Below are 13,285 nucleotides of genomic sequence, written 5' to 3'. Positions count from 1 at the left end.
GGGATAATACTACAAAAAAAGTATTCTCGGAACCCGAGAATCTTAGAGTGGGGGACCTAGAAAAGACTAAAAGACTCTGCACTCCATGTTCTTCCCTTTGCCAATGAGGCAGTAAGCTAAGAGCTGCCTCTCACAGCCAGATTGCCATGTCAACTGTGGACAGTCTGATTTACACTTCTATATTTTTTTCAACAACATAGCGACTGCTTTTCGTTTTGTTTTTTTTCAGGAAACCTCTATTGGGTAGGGAGAGATAGGCCTTGTAGCCCTTAAATCAGAGTCCACATAGGAGCCCCAGCTCCCAAAAGGCAGTGAGAACCGCTCTGGGCAAAGACGCCACACCGCCCAAGGTCAGACTTACGGAGGGAGACCAACGGGCTCCAGGGACACAGGAACCGCGGGACTCTGCTGGGGACTAAGGGTCCACACCCTGACCCCATTTTGCAGTTTACGAAAGTGGCTTGTGAGTGAGGGGATTTGTCCAAGGTCACCTAATTGGTGGCAAAGCCTAAACCAAAGCTGACTTTCAATGCAGTGCCCTGGAAGTGGCATGGGGTAATTTTAAAAGCTTGAGCTGTTGGAATTCTAACTGTGATATTAATGCTCTGTAACCATAGGCAAGTCTCTTTACCCATACAACGGAGATGCTAAACCCTGTTTCATAGGGTGGTGGGGAGAATTCCATGGAAAGACACGAGAGGGCCCACCCCTTCCTATTGGAGTCCTGATCCCCCTCCCACAGCACTAATTACAAGATGCAAATGCCAAGTCTCAGGGCCGCTGTTGCACAACACACTCTCCTCACCCCAAACCACAGCCCAGCGGCCTCAGGAGTCCTAGCCTGAATTATGAGTGATGAAGTGGGATTTGGGGAACCATTCAGACGCTAACCCACACGGAACGACAACTATGAGCTGATCAGGTTTCAACTACTTCATCTCCTCTGCCCCTCGGGGGCTGCTCCACCCGTCTGTCCCGGCCTCCCTGGCAGCTCTCCCTATTCAGAGAGAAAGAAGCCGCAGCTGCTCTCCAGGCCCAGGGACCCCAGGGGGAAGGGCAGGGGTCCTCACCCCTTCACCCACACCCCACCCACAGTCTGCTCCTGGGCTCAACTGTACGTCCTCTACACCAGGAGAAGCCAGGAAAATCTGACGCATGTCTGATGCTGCCTCCCTCCCACCTTCCTCCCCATCCAGGGGAAATGGGAGACGTGGGAGAAAACAGCCCCAGGATCCTTGAGGCTTGATCCAAAGTGACACTCAGTGTCCACTCCAGTGACTGGACATAGATGAACGGTGACAGCTGACTGCCAGGGCGACACATCAGCAGCCCCAGGAAGGTGCTTTCTGATCAAGGAAGACAGAGTGGGGATGCCTGAGCTGAGGGCCTGGGCAGCCAGGTGTCAGGGCAGGGAGGCCAAGAAACAGCACCTAGGGAGGGGCAGGGGATCAGAGCTGGGGAGAGGAGTCCACTGAAGCTGTCCCCCATCTTCCCTGGCCATAGTTCAGACTCCTCTAGGAAAAGGATAAACTCAAGACTTGCCTCCCCGAAGCCTGAACTGACTCCAGCCTGCCCTGACCTCCCCTCTCTCTGGATTTAGGCACACAAATCCTTCTCCAACTTTGGTGCACACCAGAATTTCCTGGAGAGCTTGTTTTCAACACCCCAAGAATGGCCAGGTGCAATGGCGCACACCTGTAATCCCAACACTTGGGGAGGCTGAGGTGGGAGGATCACTTGAGGCTAAGGGTTCAAGACCAGCCTGGGCAACATAGCAAGACTCTGTCTCTACAAAAAGTAAAATAAAGAAATTAGCCGGCTGCGGTGAGCTATGATTGTGTCACTGCACTCCAGCCTGAGTAACACAGCAAGGCCCTGACTCTATTTATTAAAAAGAAAACAGAGATTTAAAAAAAAAAAAAAAAAACCCATGCTCAAGCTTCCCCCACAGAACACTGAATGAGAATTAAATGGAATGTGGTCAGAATATGGACATTTTTAAAATGCTCCCACGTGATCCCTAAACAGGCCCAAGTTTAAGAACAGCCGGTCAACAGGACAAAATCTAGCCGTGGACTCTGTATTTGGAGTATGCTTTTCTGAGAGTTTAGGTCTCTTCCTACTGGACGGAAGCACACGAAGGTCATGAGTAGAATCTTACTGCTTTACAGAGGGAACTCCTTAATTTTTAAATGAAAACATACTTGCACGGTGGTGAAGTTCCCAACCAGTCCATACAAGCCCACCGAGTTCATCAGGTATTGGAAGACCAATGCAGCTCTGCCCACCACTGGCAAATAGCATTTCCTTGTGACATCTCCCAGGTTCCAACTTGGGGGTCACTTCAGTTTGCAGTTCCCACGACCTAGGCAAGGCCTCTGTGGGACAGGAATCAGGATCAGGTAGAAGAGGCAGGAAAGGATTGAACCCCAATGAAAAGGGGGTCAAAAATGTAGGGGCAGAGTTGAAGAATAGGTCATAGGGAGAGAGACAGGAAGCATCGAGATGAAGGCATCTGAGCAGATACAAAGTGCAGCCAGTGGGTGGGGGGAATGAAGTTCTGGAGGGCTGCTTATGTGAATCACCTCGGGAGATATCTTTATTTATTTATTTTGAGATGACTCCATTGCCCAGGTTGGATATGCAATGGCATAATCTCGGCTCACTGCAACCTCCACCTCCCAGGTTCAAGCAACTCTTGTGCCTCAGTCTCCCAAGTAGCTGGGACTACAGCCATGCACCAAACACGCCCGGCTAATTTATGTATTTTTAGTAGAGATGGGGTTTCACCATATTGGCCAGGCTGATCTCGAACTCCTGACATCAGGTGATCCACTCGCCTTGGCCTCCCAAAGTACTGGGATTACAGGCATGAGTCACCATGTCTCCTGGCTACCTTGGGAGATTTCTAAACAAACTAAGACCCATGCTTCATCCTCAGGGTTTGAACTGGTCTGGGATAGGGCACAGGCACCTGCCTGTTTCCAGAGCTCCCAAGGGATTCCATGTGCCTCCAGGTTGGAGGTCATGGCTGCAGGCACCAGCTGGCCCTGCTAACTCTGGCCCAGAGACACAGCAGCTGGTAAGAGAAAAGGCCACGCCAGCCAGTAGCCCACAGAGTTACCGTGGCTGCTGCACCAGCAGCCAACAGAGAGGAGGGAGTAAAGGTAGGAGAGAGAGAGGAAGAGGGAATGGAGATTCCCATGCTGTGCCGTGCCGTGTCTGGCTGGCAGTGATCCCACATGAGGATGCCTACAAGTCAGGAGTGGTCTGTACACTTGTTGGACTTCTAAATTTTGAGAAACCACATAGGGCACAGGGCAGGTTCCTGTTAAAAGACAGGTGGTTTTAGGCTGGGCGCGGTGGCTCACGCCTGTAATCCCAGCACTTTTTGGGAGGCTGAGGCAGGGGGATCACCCGAAGTCAGGAATTCGAGACCAGCCTGGCCAACATGGTGAAACCCCATCTCTACTAAAAGTATAAAAAATTAGCCGGGCATAGTGGCATGTGCTTGTAATCCCAGCTACTTGGGAGGCTGAGGCACGAAAACTGATTGAGCCCAGGAGGCGAAGGTTGCAATGAGCCGAGATCATGCCACTGCACTCCAGCCCGGCCGGCAGAGCCAGACTCCATCTCAAAAATAAATAAATAAATAAATAAATGTGGTTTTATGAAGACAATGCCAGTACCTTCCTTTTTGCTAAAGAGTTCTTCTGCCACTAAGGTCCTTGAAGGAGCCAGCTCCCTAGGAGGGGAAAATATATGGCTTATTCTTCTCCGTCACCAAGGAAGCAGCTGAGGTGTCCATACAGGGATGTGGCACACCTCCCACGTTAATCCTTTTTCTAGCAACAGCAGTATTTCTTGTTGAAGGAGAAATTTTTACCCATGTGACTCCTACTCCCTTCCCCCTCTTCCAGTGAGAGTCACAAAGAACACAGAAATGACCAGAAGACCCAACTATTGATCCATAAACTCACAGCATGTCAGCACTCAAAGGTTCTGTGCATACCTCTTCATTCACCACACATGAGTCCTCTAAGGCTCAACTGGGGGAAGTGACTTTCTTAGGGAGCCAAATGAAGACAGAGCTCAAACTCCTAACATCAATCTGGTGCTTTGGCAAAGAAACAGCCTGAGAAAGAAAGAAGGAAACTGACATATATTTAGAAATTATGATGTGCCAGGCATGCTGCTAGGCATCTTCACATGTGGTCGCCTAATCCTAACAATCCCATTTCACAGATGAAGAAACTAAGGATGGGGCTGGTGAAGGAACCTGCCCTAGGTCACACAGGCAGCAAACAGGGGAGCCAGTATTCAAGCACAACCCTTTCTGATTCCCAAATCCCATGCACTTTCCTTTAGGCCCTGCCATCTCCCATGAGACATTATCTAAGAGCTGATTATCAACGAAAGGTAAATACAAGAGCAGGACCAGCAGGGTTATACCAAAAGAGGCCCAGTGTCATTGCCCAAGCTGGGCAGGGCAGAAACTTGTCCAACTGGCTCTTGGGTGCCAAACTCCAATAGACCAGGGATTCAGAGCAGGAAGGGGGAAGGAAGGAGAGATGCTGATGCCATCTGACCTTCTCTTACAGGCCCCTGGAGCGTCCAGCAGACAGTAAAAAGCAGCAAGCAGGAGAAGGAGGGAGGGGACGTCCCTGGTAATCCCAGAGCTAGGGCATGAGCTGACATGGCTGTTTGTGAGCTAAAATCATAGCTCAGCCACCAAAAGCCACGGCCATCTAGACTCACAGAAAAGAATGTGCCTACAGAGGGGGTATAGCTTGGGGTAGACATCTGAATGTAGGAGAACGGTGTGACAGGATTGGGAAGGAGGAGCATAGCTGTCGCTGCCCCACATTCCAAAGCCCTCACCCTGACATGAGCAACCAAAGCAGGGGAGCCAAGCGAATCCCAGGCATCAGGTGACCTGGGCCGTGGCTCTGCCTGCTGCTCTGATGCCAAACACCTCTCCTCCTCTCTGCCCTGTAGGTCCACTGGCTGATGCTAACACAGGGACACACGACATGCTGATAGCCACTCTCTCCATTCTCCAGTTCAAACTGTGTATTTAATCTTTCCCTTTAGGAGAAGTCGATTCTGTATCATCCTCTGCTGCGTGGGCTTAATGTTTTCATTCTATTACTTGGATGTCGATTTCTTGTTGACAGACACCGGTATCAGCTTTAGACAGGATAAGTTTCATTGTGTGTTAAGTCTCTCAGCCACACCCCCCATTCCCTTTATTTCCGTCTTCCAACTCTGGTGACAGAGACTTAAAGACCAGGTCAGGCCGGACGCGGTGATTCATGCCTGCAATCTCAACACTTTGGGAGGCCAAGGCGGGTGGATCACTTGAGGTCAGGAGTTTGAGACCAACCTGGCCAACACGGTGAAACCCTGTATCTACTAAAAATACAAAAATTAGCCGGGTGTGGTGGTGCACACCTGTAATCCCAGTTACCCAGGAGGCTGAGGTAAGAGGATCGCTTGAACTCGGGAGGCGGAAGTTGCAGTGAGCCAAGATCGCACCATTGCACTCCTGCCTGGGTGACAGAGTGAGAGAGACTCCATCTCAAAAAGGAAAAAAAAAAAAAAGACCAGGTCAGAGGCCTGGACTTCAGATAATCTCCTGGGCGCATCTGGGTCTCAACTCTGGCCACTCTGACTGCTGGCCACTTAAATGGTTCTAAAGCCGTAAACTCAATAAGCCAACTCCATCGGCCCTTTCTTCAATCCAGCCTCAAACTCAATGTCATTTCCCCACCACCTTCTAATCGGTTTCCCTCTCCCCTCCCCAATCTCTGTCAGTAATCCCACCTCCTCTCCCCAGTCAACCAGATACTAAACTTTCAAACATTCTTCCCTCATGTGGCCTCTAAACCTGCCCCCACCCAACTCCATGCCCACCACCTCAGGCGTATCAGGAAGCTCCCTGACAAATCCCCAGCTGTCATCTCCAGCTCCAGCTCTCCCCACCTCGCCATCCATCCCGATGTCCTGGCCAGAACAAACTTTCTTAACAGATAACATCTGTAGCACTTTAAAGCTCATCAAAGCATTTTCACATACATTATTTACTCTTCATAACAACAATGTCACAGGTGGAGATCACTGATATCATTACCATATATTGTGGATGATGACAGGAGGCTCAAAAAATGGATGTTTCCTTAATGAATATATTCATCATGTTGCCCTGTGCTCAATTGATATAACTAATAAAACTGGTCTCTGAAGCAAAATCTAATATGAACCCCTCTCCCAAACATGCAATAACCTCCTTTGCCTTAGAGACACGATTTAGATAATAAATTAATAAAATGACTTTTTTTTCAGACAGGGTCTTGCTCTGTAATTCAGGCTGGAGTACCCCGTCCTGATCACAGCCTCTAACTCCTGAGCTCAAGTGATCCTCCCACCTCAGCCTCCCAAGTACCTGGGACTACAGGCATACACCACCACGATTGATATTTTATTTTATTTTATTTTATTTATTTTATTTTATTTTATTTTAGAGACGGGGTCTTCCTACATTGCCCAGGCTGGTCTCAAATTCCTGGCCTCAAGTGATCCTCCCACCTCAGCCTCCCAAAGGGCTGGGATTACAGACATGAGCCACCATGTCTGGCCATACCATTCTTTGGTACATAACTAGATCTATAAATATAGAAAGAGATGTACATAATAAATATATTGAACAAATGTTGAAGGTTAAAATGTAAAGCAAAATCTAACAACAACATACCAAAGAGAAGTTTTGAGAAAACTGAGAATAGTCATTACTATGGTTTTGCAATAGTTATTTAACCTCTGCTAAGTTTCATAGCTTCTATCTGTTTAGCTGCTTGGACTTTACTACTGAGTAGTGCTAACTCTTAACACAATTCTTTCAATGTGCTGCTTAGTTTTTGTTGGTTTGTTTGTTTGCTTTTTGAGATGCAGTCTCGCTCTTGTTACCCAGGCTGGAGTGCAGTGGCATGATCTCAGCTCACTGTAACCTCTGCCTCCCCGGTTCAAGCGATTCTCCTGCCTCAGTCTCCTGAGTAGCTTGCCACCATGCCCTGCTAATTTTTGTACTTTTAGTAGAGACAGGGTTTTGCCATGTTGACCAGGCTGGTCTCGAACTCCTGACCTCAGGTGATCCGCCTGCCTTGGCCTCCCAGAGTGCTGGGATTATAGGTGTGAGCCACCGCGCCCGGCTTATTTTTAATTTTTTTAAATTTAGACAAAGTACATCCTGTTATAAAGACACAAAGTATTTAAAAAATACAATGGCTACAGAAAACACATAAAGCAAAATTGCACTTTTTTATTTTACATTAAGCTCTCAAAAAGCCCACATATAATTTTAATTCTAAACATGTTTTGACCAGGCCCAGTCAAATCCAGCAGTGAGCTATGATTGCACCACTACACTCTAGTCTCGGAGACGGAGTAAGAACCCTGCCTCTTTAAAAAAAAAAAAAAAAAAAAAAAAAAAGTACTCTTTAATAATAATTTTACCCTTAGCAAAATTTGCATTTGGTAAAAGTACAGCTTTGTCACTTATAATCTTCTTTTGAGGTTTTTTTTTAACCAAAGGATTCTGCGTTCTTACTCTAACACACTATAGACAAAAGCACATCAGCAATTCTACTGACTTCTGGAAATCACATGTCTATGTGGGTAGTTAAGATACCAGTTACACAAAATCCATGAATTTAAGACACTTTGCCCAAACAATTGCTGAAGATCTGAAAGTTATCATGATCTTAAGAGATAGTCTCATGGGCAGAGATTATCTCCAGACAGACACAAGAAACTGTCAAGACTGGCTGCCCCCCTGCCGAGAGGACAGAAGTGGGAGGGAGAAATTTGTCAGTAACTCTGCATTCCTACAGTTCAAATTTTGCACCACGTGCATCTATTCCCCAATTTTTAAAGAACGTTATTTCCTGGTTCCTGGCATTCTGACAGGTTGAAGCATACAATGCAAAAATTATTCCTGGCTTTCGGCCAAAATTTGCTTAGGAAAGTTTCACATATATTTTTTAAAAACGCCAATTTTCATGTAGCCTTTAAGACAACAGTATCGTCCATTACACATTATGTGTTATTATAAACTCCTCCCATACCTTTGTATGCTTTCTACTAAAATGCACCAAATATCCATCTTGTTACCAACACTGCTAACACTCTTCACCTCATCAATGGAAAGGACTGCTTTCAGTTTATTTTTAAAAATTAAATAAAAGCAAAGGGCTTTCATCGGCATCCCAGGGTTACCAAGAGCAATACAGTCTTTTTGGTTATTTGACGATCCATGAGTCGTATTGTGGCCTTTGGAAAGTAAAAGCATCTACGTATTTTTTGGAAAAAGCGGAAAAAACACATTTGACAGAGTAAATTTGACAAGACCAGCAATCTAGGGCAATATTGTTTTTCGCGCTTCTGTTTACTCTTTGTTCAGGGCCATATAATTTAGTCTTGCAATTACTTAGCCAAATGGACATTAGAAAGCGGGGGGACTATAAGCAATACTCTGCAACTAAAACATGGTTACTCTGCAGATTGTTGTACTAGAGTAGGGCGGCCCTAAGGAATTTCATCTCCTCTGTCATGACGGGAACCAATGTGAAATTCAAATACAAGTGCTAGTGTCATAATATTGTAGTAATATTTTAAGGAAAATCAAGCCAGCATTTGTTTCTGTTCAAGAATTATCTGATTGCATGCAAGATGAAGAAGTTCTAGAGTGGGGAGACTGGCTGTATAACATCATGCCTACAGTCAACAATATGGTATCATGCATTTAAACTTTTGTTAAAAGGGTAGATCTCATGCTGAATGTCCTCACTATAATTTAAAAAAATGTTTGCTTGATATGTCAACATATTGATTTTTAAATGCATTAGCCAAATTAGTGTCCATAATCAATAATACTGAGAGTTTCCATTTAGATGGGTCCTTTTTAGCTAATGGGTTTTTGTTCTATATCAGTTTAGAGTCACCACTGCCTGTATGAGAAGCCTTGATTCGTTACTTAATCACATTGATTCTAAATTCTGCCAGACGTTCAAGGACGCACCTGGCCCATGCTGTGTTTTGATCCCCAACACGCCCCTACCGTATGCCCATCTAGCAGACATTGCCGCTGGCCTCCCAAATTCCCTCCATCTCTTTTTGCCATTTGGCTGTGCCTTCCATGGCCTGCATCCACAGCTCTGCTTCAGAGAACTACCTCTGGGCTGCTGGAAGCCGTTCTGCCCACATGTGCAGAGCTGGAGCCGGTTACTGCCCGGTGCAGGCACATGAAAGCCCAGCTCCCTGAGACAAAACTGAGGAATGACTCACCCCAGCGCTCCTGCAGGCCCACAGTGAAACCATCCCTTGCTCAGACTTCCACCCGAGTTCACACCCTCCACCTGAGCTGGCCTCCTCCCTTCCCTGTCCTCCTTCCCCAGCTCTCTTCATAGTCCCCGCGGGAACATTTCCTCAATAAAGAACTTCCTGACAGATCTTGTCTCAGCGCCTGACTCCTAGTCTCAGGGTCTTCTTCTGGGGACGCTGATGACCTTAAATGCCCCTCCAACCAAGCGAGCTCACCTCTGCCCCACAATGACTGCTGTTTCCCCAACTTAGAACACCCTCCTTCTCTTCATCTCTGTTTGGGGCAGAGTGGGTATAACAACCAAAGGACATCTTGGAAATGAAAACCGGGCCGGGCATAGTGGCTCACACCTGTAACCCAGCACTTTGGATGCCAAGGTGGGTGGATCGCCTGACGTCAGGAGTTTGAGACCAGCCTAGCCAACGTAGTGACACCCCATCTCTAATAAAATACAAAAACTAGCTGGGCATGGTGGCGCAGGCCCTGTAAACCCAGCTACTCGGGAGGCTGAGGCATGAGAATTTCTTGTAGCTGGGAGGCGGAGGTTGCAGTGAGCTGAGATCATGCCACTGCACTGGATCCTCAGCAACAGAGTGAGACTCTGTCTTTAAAAAATAAATAAATAAAAATTTTTAAAAGTAAGTGAAAACCCACAAAATACTCTGCAAACATGAATAATGTATAGCAAAAATGAACCTCACACACTCTTCAACATCTGGATCTAGTGACACCTTCTCTACAAAGGGAGCCCCCAGCTCTCCCCACCCCAATTGTCTATTTCCCTGAAGACAACATAAACTCTATGAAGGCAAAGACTGTCCTGTTCACTGATGTAGCCACAGTATTTAGATCAGCATCTGGCACATTGAATAAATTTAGTAAATATGTGTTAATAATGCTGTTGAACTCCAGGATCTCCTTCTATTCTCAGGAAATGAAGGGATAAAAGGCACATTAAGGATCCCCTAGAGGCTGGGCACGGTAGCTCATGCCTGTAATCCCAGCACTTTGGGAGGCCAAGGCGGTGGGATCATTCAAGGTCAGGAGTTCGAGACCAGCCTGACCAACATGGTGAAACCCCAGCTCTACTAAAAATATAAAAATTAGCCAGGTGTGGTGGTGAAAGGACCACCTAGAGTGCCCATACTCCACAGGATAAATGACTTGCCTAGGATGTAAATCAACTTAGTGGCAGAGCCACGATTGCAACCTTGATCTCTTATCTTCCCAGCCTGAGAACTTTCCATATGACATGCCACCTCTTTCCCTTATGGGTGGCAGCAAAGGAAAATGGCAACCCCTTCTCCTTCAACCTAAATATTGGCATCCGGGCATTGGCACTGGCACTTAATGATATGCTACCCTGTTACATGATATGCCAGGATTATTAGCACCACAGTTTTGTGTGTGTTGTTTTCCTCTCCCCAACTAACCCTGAAGCTTCCTGGTGGCAAAAGCCTCATTGAATTCATTTTCCACATCATCTACAGGACCTTGCACAGGGCTGAGCACAGAGGTCAGTGGGAGGAGGGAGGCAGACAAAGGGGAGGTTGCACACTCGAGTCGATGGATCTGGCTCCAATGCTGCATTTACCACCTGCACAACCATGAGCAGAGTGACAACGGACCCTAGGCCCCAGGATTATGGAGAGGTTCGATGGGGTAACACATGTAAAAGCATTTCACACCACGGCTCGTACATGGCAACCACTTAGTAAGTATAAGCTGCAGTGAGTAATAACAGCAGTAGCAACAGCAGTAGCAGCAGCAGTAACAGATTCAGGTTCAGTGAATACCACCTACCAGGTGGCTTCAACACACAAAGACAGGAGACCTGGGTCCGAAAATCTTCTGCTTATTACTACCTATTAAATAATTAAGAAAACATAGCAGGGATCTCCTTTTCCCTATCAAATAAAGATGTTCAACGACCACACACAGTTGTCAATGCCTCTCTTCATAGCAATGGACCAAAATCCCCAGGATGTCCCTCTCTGCAGAGCTTCCATTCCATTTTGGCCCTGTCCCCAACCCCAGGAAAGCAATGTTGGGCACTCCACATTCCCCAAGGACCTGACTTCTGGCCACTTCCTTCCCTGGCCCTCTTTAGTTTGTTCATTCATTCATTTAATGAATACATATTCATCAAATCCTGGACACTATGATCAAAAACTAAGCCACACGAGTACCCTACCTTCTAGGACTTCCCAGCCCCGAGAGTCCTCAGGTTTCTCTTTCTTAACCAGTAACTACCTTTGCAGGCTCTCCATCCTCCCAGTCACCCTTGTGCTTGTCTCATTATCAGCAATAATGGCAGGGGTACTACAGTTAGACTGTCAGGGTTAGAGTCCCAGCTGTGCTACTTTTTTATTATGTAACCACGGGTAAATTCTTCCCCTGTCAGCCTCACCCACCTCATCTTCAGAATGAGGGCAATAATAACTACCAATTAAACTTGTTGTCAGAATGAAATAAAAACCCAATGAAGTGTGCTTGGCACACAGTAATAAATGCTCACTAATACCATTTATAACTTATCTGAAACATCCACGCTTAAACGTGGAGTGGCTGTTTGGCCGTTCACACAACAAAGAACTAACCCAACCACGGAAGAAGTAAAATGTCCTGAATTATTTCTGTATCACAGCAAGACTCCTTTTTCAAGAATATGTCAAGCCAGGTGAGCTCTACTGCTTCCTGGGAAAACATACAGAATCCTCGGCAGGGGGCCACTAGTGAGTTCTACCTGGTCATTCAAACTCAAAGACGGTTCTGCCACAAAACACCCTGAGAGCTCAACTGGCAGGAAAGAGTAAGAGCCTGCCCTGGGCCGGGGGAACCTGCTGCAGAGGCTGACCCCAGACAGCCTAGAAAGCAGCCTGAGGCACAGCGTCTAGGCTTAGCACAGGTTCTGGGCCCCAGTAACAAATCAGAGTGGGGGGAATCCTGACAACTGTCAATTTTCGAGTTCCAAGATGGTGCCACTGTGGTCCTGGGTGATCTGCCACTGACAGCACAACTCTCAGTCTGTGATCCAGGGTATGAAGAAAGATCCAACTCTTCAGGGAGCAGCTGGCAACAGCCAGATAGGATTCCCCAAGCAAGTCAATTTGGGTAAAGCACAGCCCTAGTGGGGAAGCATGGCGTGAAGCAGGTAAATCAAAACAAAAATCCATTCGAATGACTTGCGCTAACACAGCAGGTGAGTGGGAGGAAGTACACAAAGGAGAATGCAGAGAGAATGTGAAGACCCGTAAGTCACTCAGGGTACATCTCTGGTGTGCCCAAAGCCAAGTCTACTGGCAACAAAGACTTAACTCCGGCCAAAGCAGGAGCATCGCTTGAAACCAAGAGTTCAGGCCAGGCGTGGTGGCTCATGCCTGTAATCCCAGCACTCTGGGAGGAAGAGGCAGGTGGATCACCTGAGGTCAGGAGTTTGAGACCAGCCTGACCAATATGATGAAACCCCATCTCTACTAAAAATACAAAAATTAGTTGGGCGTAGCAGCGAGCGCCTGCAATCCCAGCTACTCAAGAGGCTGAGACAGGAGAATCACTTGAACTCGGGAGGCAGAGGTTGCAGTGAGCTGAGATCGTACCATTGCACTCCAGCGTGGGCAACAAGAGCAAAACTCCATTTCAAAAAAAAAAAAATACAAAAATTGGCCAGGCATGGTGGCACGTGCCTGTGATTCCAGCTACTCAGGAGGAACCCAGAGATGGAGGTTGCAGTTAGCCCAGATCGCACCACTGCACTCTAGACTGAGTGACAAAAGCGAAACTCTGTCTCAAAAGAAAAGAAAAAAAAAAAAGAAACCAGGAGTTCGAGACCAGCCTGGTCAATAAAGTGAGACCCTCCATCTGTACAAAAAATAAAAATAATTAGCCCAGTGTGGTGCCGCACAT

This window comes from Papio anubis, chromosome 8 (genome assembly GCF_008728515.1).
Source record: "Papio anubis isolate 15944 chromosome 8, Panubis1.0, whole genome shotgun sequence".
Lineage (NCBI taxonomy): Eukaryota > Metazoa > Chordata > Mammalia > Primates > Cercopithecidae > Papio > Papio anubis.
The sequence above is the reverse complement of the archived record's forward strand: the minus strand, read 5'-3'. Positions refer to the sequence as shown.